Source organism: Apium graveolens, chromosome 6 (assembly GCF_009905375.1).
Source record: "Apium graveolens cultivar Ventura chromosome 6, ASM990537v1, whole genome shotgun sequence".
In the NCBI taxonomy this organism is placed as follows: Eukaryota; Viridiplantae; Streptophyta; class Magnoliopsida; order Apiales; family Apiaceae; genus Apium; species Apium graveolens.
Window position 1 is genome coordinate 177,723,894 of NC_133652.1, and position 22,674 is coordinate 177,746,567.

The window sequence follows — 22,674 nt, forward strand, 5'->3', positions numbered from 1 at the left end:
TTGACAAGTAAGGTAAATATATTTCTTACGATTACAACAAATTGTTAAATTATATCTACAAGAATGTTGCAAAATTGAGCGACATGAGCTAGGAATGTAGCAGAATTGAAGATGGGATAAGCGATCGTAGTTTGGACGAAGGAAAGTTTGATTTAATTTGTTAGGACGTTTTTGTCCAATTTTGATTAGAATTATTTAGCTTAAAAAAAGAGATGGATTCCCTGCAAAAAAAATAAATGTAAGTAGTAGATCCAAAGAATAGTGTATGTATGACAGTGTGTGTAGTGTGCAATCCGAATTCTCCTTCATTTCCTCCAACCTGTCCGACCGGAGGGGGTTAGATCTATTCACCTCATAATAAACTTGAAGAAACAAGGAGGGGGGTATGTTTAAATTCCTTCAAAGCGTGGTAGTCGGATCTGGCGCGACCTTAAAGATCTTCCCTACATTATCTGTGAACCTTATTCTTCTGATTGGGGCTCCTGGCTTCATTCTCCTGCTACATCCAAGGTTATGTCCTATTCATTCATTTTATCCCTCCTTCATTGGCCCTTCAACTTATAATTTTAAATTGAAAAGTGTTGTATAAGTGATATGAATTTCATAACTTAAAGTCATTTAAGTGTTTGGATAAATCTAAGTATAAATTATTTATAAGTTGATAATGTGTTTGGTAAATTATTACTTATAAGTCATAATTTTTTTGGAACAAAATAAATATAAATTATAAATTACATGAAATAATAGTTTTAATCCTTAAATATAAAATTAAGAAGATAAAATTGAAAAAAAAATATTTGATTTTTTATGATTTTTTGTACTTGTGCACATATTTTTGGGTCAATTGAAATGTTGATGGATATTTTGGACCATACTTATAAAGTTAAACAAATAAACAAAAATATAAATATGATTTAAATAAATAAACAAACAACTAGTATTTAAAAAATAATATAATTTTAATATATAAATATAATAGGATAAAATTTAAAAACAAAATTAAATATACTAGAATTTGAAACTAAAAAAATAGAATGGGATGGAAACTGAGAACGAGAAAGCAGGGTATCTCCACTTTCCCCATTCAGCACATAAGCCCTAAAATATGAAGAATATTTCTTTTGCCCAAACAGTGTGGAAAAATCTCAAACCCCATTACTGGCCATTTAAGTCGGAACGTGAGGTACCCAAACAGGCACATTATTAAGTCTATCAAACATTTGTAATTATTCAACACCATGGCTCTTGCAAATCTTCATTTTCACTTAATAAATTGGGTATATTCTTCTAAATGGAACTATCCTAATCATATGGTGAACTCAGAACATTAACATCCAAGGACACATTACTCTAAGTTCATTACTCATACTTCCTCGCACTTAACAACAAATGATTCTATTGTTTACGTACATCAACAGATTTTATGGTTTTCAACTTTCCTGCTATACCTAGTTCCGTGAAACAGTGTAAACATATTTATGGTTTTCAATTTTCCTACCATTACTTAATCTGTATTTAAACCAGTTCCTTGAAGCAACTAAAATCATCATGTATCATCACCTTCATCATCATCATTATCATTATCTTACTATGTTACACAGTTCTGGTAGTTTGTCATTGCCGTAGTCTTTGTTGGTAATATGTAAGCTGTCTCCGATACCAAGGGTGAATATATACGACGCTTTGAGTCGTTTGGCAGTGAATTTATCACTTGAAAATGGGATTGAATATCTTTTTTACCAACATTTATTTCCTTTCTTTCTGTGGTGGGTAGTTTTTGAACTAATAATTGTTAAAATTTCCAGGAGGATGGGTCTCCGGTATCGATATTTTCTCTATCAGGGAGCAGTACTAATGATAGGCATTATAATAACTCAAATTTTTGAGACCTTGTAAAATGTTTAATGAATAGTAACCCTGAAGGACGGGAAAAACTTTTGAGCCCATACTATGTAGTGCATGAGAAAATGAGTTTTGGAGTTAATATTACGATTATACGTACTAAATGAGTGTATGTAAACGCTATTAGTTTTCGAAGAAAATGAACTTTGAAAAATGACAGTATTTACGACTCATCGAGGATTACGGGAATCAAAATATAATTACGAGATTAAAACCCTACGGATTTATATTAAAGTAGGATAAATAAAAATATAAGGAATAAATACAAAAGGAATTACATTGCGAACCATTTACGTGTGAGTATTACGAAGAACGTTTAAGTAACCGAGCGAACGCGTAAACGATTAAATAAACGTAATGCACTAACTAAACCACGATAAGGAAGTAACCATGGTTACTTCATCAAATAGTGATTTAACCATAGGATGATCAAGCTAGCTAGCAAAATAGTGTGCTAAGGAAGCTAAACCTTGTAGTTAGATTGTAAGCTAGCAAGCTACAAAGATTTGTCCCTAAGATTTTCAACCAAGAATCAATCTAGAATGCGATACTAGGAGAATAAAATCAATTGCAAAGATATCACCTCATCTTCCTAGAAGCAACCTAGCAAAGCATCCAAGAGAAGCAACCAAGAGTAGTATAAATACCCCCCATCCCAATTGCTTCCATTCGGCAATTTGAAGAAAAAAAAGGGGAATTCAAATTCAAATCTCCAAGTTCTATCTCTTGTAAAATCATCCAATTAATTCTCAAGCCTCCTAAAAATTTAACAAAGGTAAGAAAATTCTTTCATCTCTTTTTATCAAGGTTTGATGGGTGGAATAAATTCAAGAAACTCACTAGTGAATAGTATGAATAGTAACCTCTCTTTGGTTTCTTGATTTCAATGGTGGTTTTAGGTTCTAAAAGTCATACCAAGCACTTCCAAGCCTCCACCATCCTCAAGAACACATCTCAAGCTTTCAATAAAGGTAAAAATCTTTGGCCCAACTTTATTTAAGATTCATTTTAAGATCCATTTAGTATGTGGTAGTAAACCTAGTATAATTAGTGTTATTGGTGAAATCTTGATGATTAAGTTAAATAGATTTAAGGTTGGTTGTTTTTGCCTCAAGAACATGATGTTCTTGAGAGGAGTTTGTGTATTGATAATGATATGATGATTTTTGGTGGTTGTGTTAAGAGTTAGGGCGTAAACGAAACCCCGATCGTAAACGTAACTCTGTTAAAACCAACAAATCGTAACTTTAAGTTTCTGCAGAAAGTCCTGAAGTTGAAACTGCAGTTTCTTTAAAAATACACTTTTTTTAGGATATACAATGTTATAAGAATCGTTTAGGCACTTGAATAACTTGATTCCGATTTACGGGTCAAACGTTATGGTCGTTTTACTAAAAGTGATTTACGCGACAAAAACTGCTACGAATCACGAACTTTGAAAATATAAAGGATACACTTAAACGAGTTCATAAATCATGAAATTTTTACAGAGAGTAAAATATTTAGTTTCCTAACTTCCATAAAAATTTCAAGAAAAAATAATGATTTCTCAATTTTATAAAAATATCGGAGCCGAGACCGCGCAAGTAGAAACTGTGAGAATCCATAAGCGGAGCCGACGGCGATAATAAGAATGAACCTAAGATACTTAGGAAAATGAAGTGACCATAATGTGAATATGACTTAAAGGAATGATAAGGGTAGTGTAAGTTGAGAGGGTGCATAATAAGTAGCGCATGAGTGCGGGTTGCCGTAAATTAGAACGGAACCTAACGAAATGAAATGTGTTTATGGTTATAGATTTCTTAGCGGAATCTAGAGCATCCTCCACCTCGAGATACCCAGGAAAGTTTCCGAACCCAACTCCATTTTTAATATTGTGTTGTCAAAGAATGGTTTTATTATCATTGCATAAATACCATGTTTGTCATGATACGTAGTTGTTGAATTTTCGCATAATATAGCGATGTTGTATGATAAGTATAAATAATGAAATGTTATTTTGCTTAAAGCGTGACGTATAATATAAGACCGAGAGTCGGTCGGGATTTAAGGTAAAACCCGGAAATCATTCCGGTGATATTATAGGACAGTTATAAGTCTATAATACGTTTTAAAAGGGACTTATCATCCACTTACGAAACATTAAAACACCTCGAACTTTTATTAAAACGATTTCCCAACGATCATATTCCCTCAAACTATATTTTATGGTTCGAATAATAAATACTATATACTTATTCCTTATTATGGGAACAGTATGCTCCAACATTTATTTATTTTAAACCCGATTAATCACTATAGATTATTAATTATGGAGACACAAACTAGTTGAGGAATATTATTTTAAATATTATTTTAGAGAGTGAACTCATTCGAGGTTTAATTATTTATCGATTATCATTTAAATATTTATTATTTATTAAAGGGTTTATTATTGATTTGAAAATCATAGATCCTGATTTAAAATATACTTTCTGAGTTTAGAATTTCATTCGAATAATTTCAGATCGTCGGTGAACATTATCCCGACTTATTTAATATTTTGAATGTAGTTTCAAAGAGAACTTTTCCCCTTATTAATTATCAATTGACAACGGTCAACTCACATCCTTAGTACTTCCTCCGAAATTCTCGGAAGTACGTATATACATATATATACACTTATATCTTAGAGAGATAAGTTGTTTCTATCAACAAGCAAAATGCTTGGGGAATTTCGATTTGGTTTGAGTTCTCGAGATTGATAGAATTCTTTTAAAGGACAAGGGAGGGGTAGACTCTGGTACTATATTGCTAGATGGACTACCAAAGGTACCACGGGCGAAGGTACTCAGTGTACTCAGGAACTTGTGAAGTATGTGTATACCCGAAAATGGTACACATAGCCCGAATGCGGCAAGGGTGATAACCGGGATACGAAGGTGTCGTCCTTCTACTAGTAGAAAAGGTTACTATTATCGTATTACGACTGATCATCGTATACAGTGGCTCCAACGAGTGTCCTAATTCTTCCAATTAGAATTGTGATGCAATATCGTAACCCAAGCCTAGGTGATGGGATTACTATTAAGGTATTCGCAGGATATTAAAATCCCTTAAAGAATTGTTTTCATAAGAAGGCGTGTATCACCAAGGAAAATTATTTTCGAAAAAAATATAATTATCATATATGATGTTATCATACAGTCATTTTCATACTGTACTTTATTATGTTGGGCATTATAGCTCACACTTATTTTCTTAAATTGACACAACACAACAATGAATCAAGATGCCTGCCATGAGAACCACGGCCAGGAAATGGGTAGGAAATGGCCAGCTGTTCCGTAGATTGTTTGGTGTTGTACCACAGGTAGTCAGAATAAGTTGGATTAGTTTTCAGCTGTTTATAGTTCGGCTTATTTATAAGTATGACTTATTTAAGGTAAGAAACAAGAAACGTATATTTGGCCGGCGGACTAGCCTTACTTAAAGATTCCTCCCCCGTAAGATTAATTACTTTTGGGTTGTAATAAATATCACCTGGTGGTTGATAATTACTCTAGTTATGATGGTTCGTTTCCAAGATAATAACCTGTAAGTGTGTGTGTGTGTGATAAGTGTGGGGTCGTAAAGCATGAGTATATATATATTGTAGTGTGAGTTGTGTGAGTTTAGATGGTGTGGCTTCCGAGACTCCTGACCCCGGGTTTTGGGGCGCCACAGAAATGGTATTAGAGCCTCAGGTTATCAAATCTTAAAAATGATAGGACATAAAATACATAGACATAAGTATAATAAAATAATCAAAAAGAGCTCAAGTCGAGTTCGTCGTCGGGCAACACGGGTAGTCTTGACTGTTTTACCCTCAAGGGAATTCCAGCTCTAAGTTAATAACACCTTGCCTATTGTGTCAGGTACTAGTGGAGCCTAGGAGGGAGGTTGATCATGTTGATGATGTCATGATTCCTGAGCGTGACCCTATTCCCTAGCCAGAGAGTCCACCCATTGATGATTCAGAGGATGACCCTACTGAGGATTACCTAGAGGAGGAGACTAACTTTCATGTCCCCATAGCTAATGGCGTAGTATGGAGGGATGTAGAGATGTACCCTCACCAGGCTATTCGCTCTCCTACACTACCCCCAAGGATCCAGAGCCCTATGCCCTATACTGATGATGATGAGGAGGAGGCGATACGTGCACAGTTCCACGAGGTTCATGGCATATCCTCTAGCGACCCAGATTCACCTCTACCACCACCGGCAACCATGCATGTAGCCGTACATGACTGGGTAGTGGGTCATCTTAACGCTGAGATCACTGCGGCATCTTCTCACATTGCGGAGTTATGCTAGGCACTGACAGCTGAGAGAGCCACCCGACTAGGATACCCAGGAGATTTCAGAGCTGCTTCTCCATCCATAGCCCACAGAGAGATCGATGGGATCGAGCTCCGTACCAGGGTTCAGATGAGAATGACAGCAGTGGGAGGATATATCCTGGTAGTTGATGCAGAGCTGATGATTACAGGAGCGATGAGGAGGGTGCGTGACCTCACTCGCAGTGATAGTGACTGAGTGACTAGTGTCTAGATATGGACCTTGAAGAAGGCTGGGTGACTTGTCACCAATTTTGATAGGATAACTAGTAGTAGATAGCGTTCCTAACCCTTCAGGGTACACGGCTTATGTATTTTCATTTCAGTATTCAGAACTAGTAGTGATAGATTGTAATCAGGCATGTATAAACTCGGCTAGTTGTTTCATCCCCAAGATATAAGTGGGAGATCTTATTAATATATATCTAAGCAATTATTAAGAAATGATGTCTATATTATTGCACTTTATAAAAACCTTCTAGATAATAAATGACATGCTTACATATGAATAAAATAATCCAACTGTTATAATTACAACTATGTTGACCAATTTTTAATAACAGAACAATGCCACCCCGTAGAAGAGGAACTAGGGACAACCCGCAGAATCTGTTAACCAACAACGAGGTGAACCTGACCCTGTAGTGAATGAGGAAAGTGAACAAGACCTAGATTATAATGAATATGATGAGGAAGAATATGTAGAAGAAGAGGCTGAGGATAGCCATCAGGGAGGGAACCCCATGAATGAATTTATGGAACTGCTAAGAGCAAATCTGAAGCAATAGCCTATTCCACCACAGCCACATGCTGCCCAACAGACTGCAGCTACTGCCTTTAGAGCCTTCAAATCTCTCAAACCCCCAGAGTTTCTAGGATCTGCCGACCCCGTTGAAGCACGGGCTTGGCTCAAAGAGATAGAAAAGTCCTTCGAGATACTAGGTGTTGAGGAACGACACAAGACTATTTTCGATTCTTACATGCTGAAAGGAGAAGCTAACTACTGGTGGGAGTCCAAACAAAACCTAGAAACGGAAGCTGTGATTCCATATGATAGATTTACCCGACTGTTCTTAGACAAGTATTTCCCTAGGTTTATGGAAACCCAGATGGAGATTAGGTTTCTGGAGTTGAAACAGGATAAGATGACTGTGGCAAAATATGAGGCCAAATTTACTGAGTTATCGAGATTTCTGCCTGAGTTCATGAATACCGAATGAGAGAAAGCGCGAAGGTTTCAGCTTGGTCTGAAACAGTGGATACAGAACCGAGTAGCAGTGTTAGAGCTGACAGACTATGCCACCTTAGTGCAAAAAGCCTCGATTGTTGAAGCTGGCAGTGAGCAGAGTGTGAAGGAAAAAGAAAATAGGAAAAGGAAGATAGGAAGCCAAGGAATAAGAACCGGGAATAGGAGCCTTCCAATCAGGTTTGTCAGGGGAGCGGTGTCCCAACCTGCACGAGGTCCCGGATTCAGAAAGGCCCCAAGCGAGAGTGTTGGCCAGGACGGCGGACAATCTAGGGTAACATTTCATAGCCAACCCCGCGCCCTAATACCAGAATGTCAAACCTGTAAGAAGAGACACCTTGGAGTGTGTACCCAGACAAGAGCCCCTCTGAGATGTTACCGGTGTGACCAAATCGGACACCTTGCCAACAACTGCACCCGGCCCAATGTAACGTGTTTCCAATGTGGAAAGGTAGGACTCATGAGAAATGATTGCCTAATGTTGAAGCCCCCAGCCTCAGGGATGAGCAAAGCTGCATCCAACCGACCCCCAGTTGCTAGGACCTTCAACATTACTGTTCAGGATGCTGTCTGAAACACTGACGTGATAGCAGGTACCCTTTTGTTAAATTCCGAACATCCAAATATCCTATTTGATTCTGGAGCAACCAAGTCTTTTATATCTCAAGATTTTGCTAAAAAGTTAAAACTTAATGCCATACCCTTACGTGAGATATTACGAGTGGAAATTGCAAACAAAGAAATAATTCCTGTAAATCAAGTCACCCTAGGTGCAAGTTAAAATTTGAAGGGAAGATCTTCGAGGTTGACCTAATCCCATTCGCGTTAGGAGAATTTGATGTAATCTTAGGAATGGATTGGTTATCCAGTAACGGAGTGCAAATAGATTGTGAACGGAAGAAAGTAAAGATAAGAGTGCAGAATGAAAAAGAAGTAGTGTTTAAAAGTCAACGACAGAACCAGAAATTTCTAACCATGCTACAGGCAAAAAGATTGCTAAGGAAAGGTAACGAGGCATATTTGGCTTATGTGATAGATACCAAGAAGGAAGTCCCTATTATACAGGACATACCCGTAGTAAATTAATTCGAGGATGTATTTCCAGAAAGCTTACCAAGATTGCCACCTGACCGAGAAATAGAGTTCGCTATAGAGTTAGCACCAGGAACGGCACCAGTATCCAAGGCCCCATATAGGCTAGCCCCAGTTGAGATGAAAGAACTAGCTTCTCAAATACAAGAGTTATTAGATAATGGAATGATAAGGCCCAGTGTGTCGCCATGGGGAGCGGCAGTACTGTTCGTAAAGAAAAAGGACGGCAGTATGAGATTATGCATAGACTATCGAGAGCTGAATAAGCTGACTATTAAGAATAGGTACCCTCTCCCCAGGATTGATGACCTATTCGACCAACTCAGGGGAGCTGTACATTTTTCCAAAATAGATTTAAGAACAGGATATCACCAGTTGAAAATCAAACTGGAAGATATACGGAAGACTGGTTTTCGCACTAGGTATGGACATTATGAGTTCTTAGTTATGTCGTTTGGGTTAACCAATGCACCCGCAGCCTTTATGGATTTGATGAACAGAGTGTTCAAAAAGTACCTGGATATATGTGTGATAGTTTTTATCGATGATATTCTGATCTACTCAAAGACAGAGCAAGAACACGCAGAACATTTGAGGATAGTCTTAGAAATTTTAAGGAATGAGAAATTGTATGCCAAGTTCTCGAAATGCGAGTTTTGATTGAGAGAAGTTCAGTTTTTAGGACATGTGGTGAGTAGCAAAGGAGTTTTAGTTGACCCTGCCTAGATAAAGGCGGTATCCAATTGGGAAAGACCAACGACCCCAACGGAGATTAGGAGTTTTATGGGTTTAGCAGGATATTACCGAAGGTTCGTGCAAGATTTTGCTAAGATAGCCGGTCCACTGACTAGACTTACCCGGAAGACAGAAAAGTTTGTATGGACAGAGAAATGTGAGGAGAGTTTTCAAGAACTGAAAAGGAGGATGGTGTCAGCACCAGTGCTCGCTCTTCCCGATGGAAAGTGAGAGTTTGTAATATACAGCGACGCATCGCTTAAAAGATTAGGATGTGTACTGATACAGTACGGCAAAGTTATAGCATAAGCCTCTCGTCAATTGAAGGAATATGAGAGCAGATACCCTATGCATGATCTAGAATTAGCAACCATAGTGTTTGCCCTAAAAATTTGGAGACACTACCTATATGGTGAGAAATGTGAGATCTACACTGACCATAAAAGCCTCAAATATATTTTCACTCAAAAGGAATTGAACATGAGACAGAGGAGATGGTTAGAGTTGATAAAAGACTACGACTATGAAATTTTGTATCACCCGGGTAAAGCCAATGTGGTGGCTGACGCCCTTAGTAGGAAGGAAAGACTTAAGATGATAATGACATCAGAGGAGTTGATTAAGGAATTTGAGAAGATGGAAATTGACATAAGAATGACCGGTAGGGGAACGGAAGGATATTTGAGATTAAGCTAGTGCCAGAGTTGACCAATAAGATACGAGTATGTCAGGAAAAGAAGATGAGTGAGGAAAGAGGAACATTGACCGGTGAAGAAGTGAGATGCGAGAAGGACGAGAAAGGGATCATGAGATATGCATCCCGAATTTGGATTCCAAATGTGCAAGGGTTAAAGAATGAGCTACTGCACGAAGGGCACGGCTCTAGATATTCAATCCACCCAGGAAGTACGAAAATGTACCGAGACCTTAAGGAATATTATTGGTGGCCTAACATGAAGAGAGAAGTAGCAGAGTGGGTCAACAAGTGCTTGACATGCCAGAGAGTGAAGGCTGAACATCAACGACCTAGTGGACTATTACGACCCCTAGAGATTCCGGAATGGAAATGGGAGCATATTGCCATGGATTTTGTGATAAGCTTACCAAGAACAAAGACCAATCATGATGCCATATGGGTTATCATAGATAGATTGACCAAGTCCACACACTTCCTACCAATCAACGAAAGATACATCGTAGACAAGTTGGTGGATATTTACTGAAAGAAAATTGTAGTAAGACACGACGTTCTTGTAGCCATAGTGTCAGATAGAGACCCAAGGTTTAATTCCCGATTTTGGAGAAGCTTCCAGGAATGCGTAGGCACCAGACTAAACATGAGTACCGCTTACCACCCCCAGACTGATGGACAAAGCGAAAGGACTATTCAGACTCTAGAAGATACGCTACGAGTATGTGCCATTGATTTCAAAGGAAATTGGGATGACCACTTACCCCTGATCGAATTTGCGTACAACAATAGCTATCACGCTAGCATAGGAATGCCCCCGTATGAAGCTCTTTATGGAAGAAGATGTCGCTCTCCCCTGTGTTGGGATGAAGTTGGAGAACACAAGATATTAGGACCAGAGTTAGTCCAGCAGACTAGAGAAATGGTAGGACTCATCAGAAAAAGACTGGTAGTATCCCATGACAAACAAAAGAAGTACGCCGACCAGACCAGGAAGGATAGGGAATATGAAGTAGGAGAGTATGTGCTATTGAAGGTATCTTCATGGAAATGAGTGATGAGATTTGGAAAGAAAGGGAAGTTGAGTCCCAGATTCATAGGACCCTTTGAAATTTTAAGGAGAATAGGACCTCTAGCTTACGAGCTCACCTTGCCTCCTAATTTACAACAAGTACACAACGTGTTCCACGTGTCCATGTTAAGGAAGTACCATGCAGATGCCCGACATATAATAGAATACGAGAATGTAGATTTACAACCAGACCTGACCTACATCGAGCAGCTAGTAAGGATAATGGACCAGAAAGAACAAGTGTTGAGGAACAAGACTGTGAAGCTGGTTAGGATATTATGGAGAAATCAAAATGTCGAAGAGTCAACTTGGGAACTTGAAGACACAATGAGGAGTAGATATCCCCACTTATTTTCTAATTGATTCCGGGACGGAATCCTTGTTAGAGGGGAAGACTGTAATAACTCAAATTTTTGAGACCTTGTAAAACGTTTAATGAATAGTAACCCTAACGAACGGGAAAAACTTTTGAGCCCACACTACGTAGTGCATGAGAAAATGAGTTTCGGAGTTGATATCACGATTATACGTACTAAATGAGTGTATGTAAACGATATTAGTTTTCGAAGAAAATGAACTTTGAAAAACGACAGTATTTACGACTCATCGAGGATTACGGGAATCACAATATAATTACGAGATTAAAACCCTATGGATTTATATTAAAGTAGGATAAATAAAAATATAAGGAATAAATACGAAAGGAATTACATCACGAACCATTTACGAGTGAGTATTACGAAGAACGTTTAAGTAACCGAGCGAACGCGTAAATGATTAAATAAACGTAACGCACTAACTAAACCATGGTAAGGAAGTAACCATGGTTACTTCATCAAATAGTGATCTAACCATAGGATGATCAAGCTAGCTAGCAAAATAGTGTGCTAAGGAAGCTAAACCTTGTAGTTAGCTTGTAAGCTAGCAAGCTACAAAGATTTGTCCCTAAGATTTTCAACCAAGAATCAACCTAGAATTCTATACTAGGCGAATAAAATCAATTTCAATGATATCACCTCATCTTCCTAGAAGCAACCTAGCAAAGCATCCAAGAGAAGCAACCAAGAGTAGTATAAATACCCCCCCAATCCCAATTGCTTCCATTCGGCAATTTGAAGAAAAAAGGGGAATTCAAATTCAAATCTCCAAGTTCTATCTCTTGTAAAATCATCCAATTAATTCTCAAGCCTCCTAGAAATTAAACTAAGGTAAGAAAATTCTTTCATCTCTTTTTATCAAGGTGTGATGGGTGGAATAAATTCAAGAAACTCACTAGTGAATAGTATGAATAGTAACCTCTCTTTGGTTTCTTGATTTCAATGGTAGTTTTAGGTTCTAAAAATCATACCAAGCACTTCCAAGCCTCCACCATCCTCAAGAACACATCTCAAGCTTTCAAGAAAGGTAAAAATCTTTGGCCCAACTTTATTTAAGATTCATTTTAAGATCCATTTAGTATGTGGTAGTAAACCTAGTATAATGAGTGTTATTGGTGAAATCTTGATGCTTAAGTTAAATAGATTTAAGGTTGGTTTTTGTTGCCTCAAGAACATGATTTTCTTTAGAGGAGTTTGTGTGTTGATAATGATATGATGATTTTTGGTGGTTGTGTTAAGAGTTAGGGCGTAAACGAAACCCCGATCGTAAACGTAACTTTGTTTAAACCAACCAACCGTAACTTTAAGATTCTGCAGAAAGTCCCGAAGTTGTAAATTGCAGGTTTTTGAAAAATAAACTTTGTTTAGGATAGAAAATTTTATAAGGATCGTTTAGGCGCTTGAATCGCTTGATTCCGATTTACGGATCAAAAGTTATGGTCGTTTTACTAAAAGTGATTTACGCGACAAAAACTGCTACGAATCACGAACTTTGAAAATATAAAGGATACACTTAAACGTGTTCATAAATCATGAAATTTTTACGGAGAGTAAATTATTGAGTTTCGTAACTGCCATAAAAATTTCAAGTGAAAATAATGAATTCTCAATTTTATAAAAATATCGGAGCCGAGACCACGCGAGTAAAACCATGAGAATCCATAAGCGGAGCCGACGGCGATAATAAGAATGAACCTAAGATACTTAGGAAAATGAAGTGACCATAATGTGAATATGACTTAAAGGAATGATAAGGGTAGTGTAAGTTGAGAGGGTGCATAATAAGTAGCGCATGAGCGCCGGTTGCCGTAAATTAGAACGGAACCTAACGAAATGAAATGAAATGTGTTTATGGTTATAGATTTCCGAGCGGAACCTAGAGCATCCTCCACCTCGAGATACCCAGGCAAGTTTCCGAACCCAACTCCATTTTTACTATTGTGTTGTGAAAGAATGGTTTTATTATCATTGCATAAATACCATATTTGCCATGATACGTAGTTGTTGAATTTTCGCATAATATAGCGATGTTGTATGATAAGTATAAATAATGAAATGTTATTTTGCTTAAAGCGTGACGTATAATATAAGACCGAGAGTCGGTCGGGATTTAAGGTAAAACCCGGAAATCATTCCGGTGATATTATAGGACAGTTATAAGTCCATAATACGTTTTAAAAGGGACTTATCATCCACTTACGAAACATTAAAACACCTCGAACTTTTATTAAAACGATTTCCCAACGATCATATTCCCTCAACTATATTTTATGGTTCGAATAATAAATACTATATACTTATTCCTTATTATGGGAACAATATACTCCAACATTTATTTATTTAAAACCCGATTAATCACTATAGATTATTAATTATGGAGACACAAACTAGTTGAGGAAAATTATTTTAAATATTCTTTTAGAGAGTGAACCCATTCGAGGGTTAATTATTTATCGATTATCATTTAATTATTTATTATTTATTAAAGGGTTTATTATTGATTTAAAAATCATAGATCCTGATTTAAAATATACTTTCTGATTTCAGAATATCATTCGAATAATTTCAGATCGTCGGTGAATATTATCCCGACTTATTTAGTATTTTGAATATAATTTCAAAGAGAAACTTTTCCCCTTATTAATTATCTGTTGACAACGGTCAACTCACATCCTTAGTACTTCCTCTGAAATTCTTGGAAGTACGTATATACATATATATACACTCACATATATCTTAGAGAGATAAGTTGTTTCTATCAACAAGAAAAACGCTTGGGGAACTTCGATGTGGTTCGAGTTCTCGAGATTGATAGAATTCTTTTAAAGGACAAGGGATGGGTAGACTCTGGTACTATGTGTGCTAGATGGACTACCAAAGGTACCGCAGGGGAAGGTACTCAGTGTACTCAGGAACTTGTGAAGTATGTGTATACCCGAAAATGGGACACGTAGCCCGAATGCGGTAAGGGTGATAATCGGGATACGAAGGTGTTGTTCTTCTACTAGTAGAAAAGGTTACTATAATCGTATTACTACTGATCATCGTATACGGTGGCTCCAACGAGTGTCCTAATTCTTCCAATTGGAATTGCGATGCAATACCGTAACCCAAGCCTAGGTGCTGGGATTACTATTAAGGTATTCGCAGGATATTAAAATCCCTTAAAGAATTGTTTTCATAAGAAGGTGTGTATCATCAAGGAAAACTATTTTCGAATAAAACATAATTATCATATATGATGTTATCATACAGTCATTTTCATACTGTACTTTATTATGCTGGGCATTATAGCTCACACTTGTTTTCTTAAATTGATACAACACAGCAGTAAATCAAGATGCCTGCTATTAGAACCACAGCCAGGAAACGGGTAGGAAATGGCCAGTTGTTCTATAGATTGTTTGGTGTTGTACCACAGGTAGTCAGAATAAGTTGGATTAGTTTTTAGTTGTTTAAAGTTCGGCTTATTTATAAGTATGACTTATGTAAGGTAAGAAATATGAAACGTATATTTGGTCGGCGGACTAGCCTTACTTAATGGTTGCTCCCCGATAAGATTAATTACTTTTGGGTTGTAATAAATATCACTTGATGGTTGACAATTACTCTAGTTATGATGGTTTATTTCCAAGACAATAACCTGTAAGTGTGTGCGTGTGATAAGTGTGGGGTCGTGAAGCATGAGTATTTATATACTGTAGTGTGAGTTGTGTGAGTTTAGATAGCGTGGCCTCCGAGACTCCTGACCCCGGGTTTTGGGGCGCCACAAGCATTTAGCTGATGGCCGTAATGGTGTCAAGTGTAACATCCCGATATTTTATAATTATTTTTAGTTGGATTATTTGATTTAATGATTTATTAAAGTCAATGTGTTGTAATTAAATTAGTTTGTGTAAGTTTATTTTTATATTTATAATCAGAATATTATTTTAAGAGTATTAGTTTTTAAAAAAATAGTAAGGCTTTATTAAAAAAGAGTGAGGGTTTTAATAAAAAAAAAAGGGAGAAAGAAGGAAGAGTTAGGGTTTTCTAAAAAAATAAGGGTTTGTGTTACTTTGATCGGAGAAGAGAGGAGAGAGGGAGAGAAAAAGAGAAAGAGAAAATAAATGGAGATAGAGATGAACATCAAGATTTGGAGGGTTTTGAATTTGGCGTTTGTGGAATTGGGGTTCTTGTGATTTGTGGTTCTAAAATCGTTTTTAGAATTCTCGGTTACTAAGATCTCGAGGTACGGATATCTTTCTTGTATTCTTTCTTTTCGTATTCGAATTCGTGTATCTATATTGCATATTCTGAATCATGTTAAATTCGCATCCGATTCGTTGTTCATCGTATGATTGTGATTTTATTCTCGTAAGAAAGCTAATATGTTTATTTTCGTTTTTCGTTCTTTGTATTTTCTGAAAATTCTGCTTGTAAATATGTCAAAATCTGTTGTTTGTGTAATCTATTGCTGAAATTTCTGTTTATTCGGCCTAACTATATAAATTCATATTAAATTAAATATTTGTTCAAAAATTATGAGGGATACCATTCTGGAAAGCTCTTTTCGATATCTACAATTTGTGTTTACATTCTGCTGCTAAATTCTGTGATTTTGATGTCTTAAACATCAAAATACAATTGTAATCAGTGGCTGATTCTGTTCTGCAGTCCGCAATTATTTATTTTCTGAATTCGTTACTTGTTCGTTTTTGACGAGCCTTACCATTCTGGAAAGGCCTCGGAATTTTCTACGACTTTCGTGTTTCGTACTTTTTCAGTTGACTTCACCTTTATGCAGTAATTTGATATTCTTTGAAACTGATCAGATTTGAGCTTATCAATAATTAGTGGTTTGTTATGTTATTTCGTTTCGTGAAGTTGGGTTATAGTTTTTTTGAGGTTATTTGATAAATTTATATATGATTTTGGAGATGTAAGATATTTGAGTGTGTGATCTTTGAGTATTTAATTTGAGTTATTTATGTTATTTGTATTACTTGGGAGTTTGTAAGACATCCGTTGCGAGTGGATAATCTCGTACTTGGCACCTCCTATGCGGTGTACTTAAATTGTATGGGCATATCGCCGAAGTTGTGGGACACGTATAGCCATGGCTAGTATGTGTATGATTTGGCCTTTTGGGTAGCACATGCTTATTGCCGTGCAATGCAAGCCTCTGTAAGATATTGGGTAGCATTTGCTTTGTGTTGTGCAAGCCCCTGTAAGTTTTGATGACTACATATATCTGGATTACCGAAAATGTAGGACATTCTGTAAGTGTAAGATTATCTCCCATGTTCGTATGTAAGCTATTTTGTGTATTATTTTGTAAGTGTGAGAATATGTGTAAGAGTATGTGTAAGGGTATGATTTTATTTTATCATTATTCTTTCGATTATATTAATTGTGATTATTATGTAAAATTGATAAGGATATGTGTAAGAGTATGATAAGTTTTGGGTGGTAAGCATTTAGTTTTATTTTGTGAGTTGATTATTCATTTTTTTATATTGTCTCATTCACTATTATTATTGTGCTTCATTCAGATATTCAGTTGTGTTCTTAGCCTCGTCATCTTTTAATCTTTGTTCAGTTACGCTTTATTTTATATCCGTATATGAGTCTTTCGCTCACTGCCGGTCCTTTGTTCTCTTTGTATTCCTCCGGCGGGTATTCTTACTTAGGCAGGCTACTTATGGGAAGGCTGCGAGTTATGGAACTTTGAGTAGTTTGGCATTTCTTAGATTTCTCTGAGAGTTTGTTGGCATGGTTGTAATTTATTTGTATTTTAATTCAAGAATTATAACTCTATTGTATTTTTGAGAAGTTATAAAGTTTTATCGGATTTTAATGGAGTTTGGATTTAAATAAGTATTATCTTGAGAAACTTTAATTAGTTGGGTTGTTAAAGTTGGTATCAGAGCCAGGTTTTCAGATTCTGTAGACTTGCCTTTAGGCTGATGTATAAATTGTAGGTAGTTGTAAGATAGACTTGTAGCCTTAGAGTTGCCTTTAGGCTCGACCTGTGAGTGTGGGTAGACTTTAGAATGGATCGTGAGTTAAGAATGTTATTCGCTTTGTGTTCCTTTGTTGTCCATCTATATCCGCTTTTTAAAAAAAAAAAGATGTGTCAGTTAAATTTCGAGGACGAAATTTTTGTAAAGAGGGAAGAATGTAACATCCCGATATTTTATAATTATTTTTAGTTGGATTATATGATTTAATTATTTATTAATGTCAATGTGTTGTAATTAAATTAGTTTGTGAAAGTTTATTTTTATAATTATAATCAGAATATTATTTTAAGAGTATTAGTTTTAAAAAAATAGTAAGGCTTTATTAATAAAGAGTGAGGGTTTTAATAAAAAAAGGGAGAAAGAAGGAAGTGTTAGGGTTTACTAAAAAAATAAGGGTTTGCGTTACTTTGATCGGAGAAGAGAGGAGAGAGGGAGAGAGAAAGAGAAAGAGAAAATAGATGGAGATAGAGATGAACATCAAGAACTTTTTGGAGGGTTTTGAATTTGGCGTTTGTGGAATTGGGGTTCTTGTGATTTGTGGTTCTGAAATCGTTATTAGCATTCTCGGTTACTAAGATCTCGAGGTACGGATATCTTTCTCTTCCACTTCGTATTCGTATTATTATTCAAAATTTGTATGCATGATTTCAAGCAACTCTGATTTCTTGTAAAATCTGTATCAGATTCATTATTTACCCGAACATTGTGATTCTGGACTCCTTGGAACGATGTTTTGATTATCTACAACTTTTGTTCTTTGTATTTTTCTTAATTCTGCTCGTAAATAAGTCAAAATCTGCTTTTTGTATGATCTGTTGGTTAAATTTCTGTTTGTGCGGCCTCACTTCGTAAATTCATATTAAATTAAATATTTGTTCAAAAATTATGAGGGATACCATTCTGGAAAGCTCTTTTCGATATCTACAATTTGTGTTTACATTCTGCTGCTAAATTCTGTGATTTTGATGTCTTAAACATCAAAATACAATTGTAATCAGTGGCTGATTCTGTTCTGCAGTCCGCAATTATTTATTTTCTGAATTCGTTACTTGTTCGTTTTTGACGAGCCTTACCATTCTGGAAAGGTCTCGGAATTTCCTACGACTTTCGTGTTTCGTACTTTTTCAGTTGACTTCATTTTTATGCAGTAATTTGATATTCTTTGAAACTGATCAGATTTGAGCTTATCAATAATTATTGGTTTGTTATGTTATTTTGTTTCGTGATGTTGGGTTATAGTTTTTTTTAGGTTATTTGATAAATTTATATATGATTTTGGAGATGTAAGATATTTGAGTGTGTGATCTTTGAGTATTTATTTTGAGGTATTTATGTTATTTGTATGACTTGGGAGTTTGTAAGACATCCGTCGCGAGTGGATAATCTCGTGCTTGGCACCTCCTATGCGGTGTACTTAAATTGTATGGGCGTGTCGCCGAAGTTGTGGGACACGTATAGCCATGGCTAGTATGTGTATGATTTGGCCTTTTGGGTAGCACGTGCTTATTGCCGTGCAAGCCCCTGTAAAATATTGGGTAGCATTTGCTTTGTGTTGTGCAAGCCCCTGTAAGTTTTGATGACTACATATTTCTGGATTATCGAAAATGTAGGACATCCTGTAAGAGTAAGATTATCTCCCATGTTCGTATGTAAGCTATTTTGTGTATTATTTTGTAAGTGTGAGAATATGCGTAAGAGTATGTGTAAGGGTATGATTTTATTTTATCATTATTCTTTCGATTATATTATTTGTGATTATTATATAAAATTGTGTTAGGTCCCAATTTGTTTGTAGAAGGGGGGTTGAATACAAACAATACCGTTTAATCGAATAAAATGCGGAATAAAAATGTGAAACAAAATTCAAGTTAAATAAAACTTTTATTAAACTTGAAAGGTGTTATAACAACGGTATCGTTTACAAGGGATTAATCTCAAATCAATTATTACAAATCTAGAATAAATTTGACATGAACTTTTTCTATTTTTGCAATAAAAAGATCAAATGCTAAATGCGATTTGAGATTAAGTTCTAGGGATTTTAATCCGCTAGATTGTTACACAAGAACAAGATAAATAATTCTAGTGGTTTGGATTTAATTTTACAATCTAGAATTTTGATCTTGAATAAAGCAGATGAAAAGATGAAATATTGCTGCTTGTTTTTCTTTTCTGCTTGTTCTTGACTTGTGTGTTCTGTATGAATAATTGCATGAATGTCTTCTGTTTTTTTTTGTTGTTTAAGTAAACAAAACAATCCAGTTGAATCAGCAAGACTTTCGGCAAGACAATCAAATGAACTGGCATGACAATCCATTTGAACTGGTAGGACTTTTGGTGAGACTATCCTTTTGAACTAGCAAGACAATCCCAATAGCTAGCAAGACAATCCGAATGAACTAGCAAGACTTTCGGTATGACTATCAATTGTCATATCGATTGTCATAGTAGTTCAAATCATATTGTCTTACTGAACTATTAATAGATTTTAATCTAATAACAATTCTGAAAATCCTTAATATTAATTCTGAAGTAATTAGTCAATTAATTCAATTAATCAATAAATTAATCTTTGCAGATATAATTTATTTTCTTAATTAAATTATTTGACTTAATTAATTAATAGAGAATTAATACTAATCTTGAGCAGCAACCATTGTTCTGAAAATCTTCTGAAAATTACTGTCAATTATGAATCAATTCCACCACTTCAATTTTGACACTCGATGTACTGTCTGGTTCATGAGTGACTAACTTCCGTGACGTTTCTTCAAGCCTTGACCTTGATACTCTTGATTTTCTTCAGACTAAATCCTTGTAATTAATTGATACCCTGACGAGATCTCTGTCACTTGATTAAATCCACAATCTTGATTTATATCACTGAGACTTGATCAATTTCTTGAGCTTCTTCCAGTGAATTAAGTAATCAAGTCTATAGATGAACAATGCTTCTTAATCCTTTGACATATGTTACTCTGTGAGATCTCTCTGACGATAGATCCACTATTTACTTATTACATTCTTATTTGAGTTGAGTTAAATCCTCGAATAAACAAATAGGCTATGACATAAGCCTTTCAATCTCCCCCTATTTGCTTGTTAGACAATAACAACAAATACCTAGAGGATAACTCAACTAACAAATAAGAAAAAGATATAAACAGTAGTGCAAAGTAAATAGCAGAAAAGTTCTAGATTATATTTAACATTTTCCAGATTCCATAAGAAATTTACAAGTGAATACAAGATAGATGTTCCTCTAGCCTGAACATATAACTACATTATTCTATCTTGATTCATAAAGCTCTAATCATATTACATTGAGTTTTGAGCTAATTGACTTCAGTTGTCTTCTCTTCTGACTTCACCTTCTTCTAAATCTTGAAGCAACTCCTTGTCAAAGACACGATCATTTTCTGAAGTGAAGCTTGCCGGTCTGACTGGTTGAACTCCAACTGACTTCAGCTTATTCTTGAACTGATTGTACCTTTTAATATTCTTTTCACAATAAGCTTGAATCAAATCAGCAGCTTGAGTCTTCAACATGGATGAGTATCCAGCAGTTCTTAAATGATGTTCCATCCAAACCAGATGCTTAGCTGAGTAGTCTTTAAAAGATTGTACATCTAGCTGACAGATTTGAAGACAATCAGACTTAAAGAATCTCACCTGATGAGGATTGTTGACCACTTGAGGACTAGCCCTGCTGGCAAACTCTTTAAGCCTTTCTTGAAGAACTTCATTCAATTCTGAGCTTCTTTTTACTTTGTTGAGAAGAACCCAAATCTCTGACAAAGAACGATTCTCAAACAGATGAAGTGACACCTTGAAAGATCCTTCACTCTGACAATATACAAAAATGCTCATCTCATTTAGGGATCTGTCAAAAGCAGCTGTGATCCTTGAGACTTCAGTCTTGATAGCATTCATGTACATGTCATTGTTAGGATTTGAGATTTCCAGCTTGTCAAGAAGATGTAGGAACTGCCTATCATTGTTAGTGCTCAGCTGAGGCATATCAAGTACTCTCCTAGCTTCATCCCATTTTTCACCAATCTTCAGTCTGACATCTCTTCTCCTTTCTTGAGCCTTAATGTCATGAAGACGTTGCTTTTGAAGAGTTTCTGTTCTTTGTATGTCTTTCCTCATGTCAATGATCTGGGAGACTTTTTTGAGTTCAGCTTCTTTTCTTTTCATCTCTGACTGCTGCTGCTGAAACTCTTTCTCAAAGATAGGATCCACTGTAGCTTCCTCTTCCCATTCTCCAAAATCACTTTCCTCTTCAGCTTCAAATAAACCATCTTTATCTTCCAAGACTGGTTCAGTGGGAATGTCAAAAATATCAAAGTCATCATGTTCTCCACTATAGTAGACATCATCAGCCTTTCCTTTGTCTTCAGCAGAGGTATCTTTTTATTTTCCCTTTCCACTACTCCCTTTCTTCTCCCCCTTAGTTGAGGGATCCTCTACTGACTTTCCTTTATACCCTCCATGACCTCCATCACCTCCAGAGCCTGAGCCTCCACCAGACGGCCCTTCAAAGTAAGTTCTTTGTTCTTCATTAGGGCAGTGAGAATTCTTGATCATGAAATACAAGTGTTTCATTCCTTCATTAAGATGTTCCATGCCCGTTTCTATCTTTAGAAATCTGGAGGAGTCCAGTGCATGATTCATTTCAACCAGGTCTTAAAGAGAAGTCATTCTTGTATGTAGAGAGCAGAAGTTAGAAATGTCATCAGCTGATAAAGTTAGAGTTTCCTGAATGGAATTGAGCTTTGTTATGACAGTGGTCTTGAGATCTGAGATATCATTCCTGATGAGTGCCAGCTGATTGTTGACAGAGGTGGAAGAAGAAGACCGTTCAACCACTTGTGCTTTGAATGATTTAGCTTCAGCTTGGCTTTTAGCAAGTTCTTCTTTTAAAGCAGCAATTTGAGCTAACAGGTTTCCAGTGTCTGTGTATGTGTGTGCTCTCACCTGAATTTCACTCGTGTTTGGTTCACTCACCTCACGTGCTTGTGTTTCTCTCAATATAATTGCTCGTGAGGAGTCTTCCTGTTGCTGTTCTTCTGTACCTGCAATTAAAATCACCCTAGCCTCTTCAAGAGAGGTCAGTGGTGGTGCAATGGGAATTCGCGAGTCCCTATCCTCAGTCAATACTATCAGTTCATTTGAAATAGATGTCTAA

General features: G+C 36.2%; 1 pseudogene; it reads left to right on the plus strand.

Annotated features, from left to right (window-relative positions):
- The first annotated feature begins 385 nt into the window (after positions 1–385).
- LOC141665608 (uncharacterized) overlaps positions 386–22,674 on the plus strand; it is a 149,641-nt pseudogene continuing 127,352 nt past the window's right edge.